Source organism: Trachymyrmex cornetzi, unplaced genomic scaffold (genome assembly GCF_001594075.2).
Source record: "Trachymyrmex cornetzi isolate Tcor2-1 unplaced genomic scaffold, Tcor1.1 scaffold395, whole genome shotgun sequence".
Taxonomy (NCBI): Eukaryota; Metazoa; Arthropoda; class Insecta; order Hymenoptera; family Formicidae; genus Trachymyrmex; species Trachymyrmex cornetzi.
In genome coordinates this window covers 25,543-25,823 of record NW_017298693.1, presented here as the reverse complement: position 1 = coordinate 25,823, position 281 = coordinate 25,543, and the positions used below count along the sequence as shown (strand labels likewise).

Here is a 281-nt window from a genome sequence, read left to right as displayed (position 1 = left end):
CGCGGCCTAAATGCACGGTATAATCGTAGCCACTGACATCTATTGTATGGGCCACGGCCTAAATACACGGTGTAAACCAAGAAGACTAGAACCAGGAGAGTCAACTCGGTGTAAAAGTGATAGTGGGGGTGAGGCAAAAAGTGGCGATGGATGACTTCCCCCACTCTTGCGCTTCATTAGTCCTCTCTGTCCCTCTATATAATCGTCGCTCTGTCGCTCTATAATCGTCGCTCTGTCGCTCTTATATCGAACTTTCACACAATGCGCAGTGCTACTGCACA

At 48.8% G+C, this 281-nt stretch overlaps 1 long non-coding RNA gene across 1 annotated transcript in view; it reads left to right on the top strand.

Moving 5' to 3' along the window:
* Window positions 1-266, top strand: part of LOC108764136 (uncharacterized) — an 8,043-nt gene extending 7,777 nt beyond the window's left edge. The window contains exon 3 of the long non-coding RNA XR_001940256.1: window positions 124-266. This is a non-coding gene — a long non-coding RNA (uncharacterized LOC108764136). The remainder of the gene's footprint in view (window positions 1-123) is intronic.
* The last annotated feature ends 15 nt before the right edge of the window (window positions 267-281 follow it).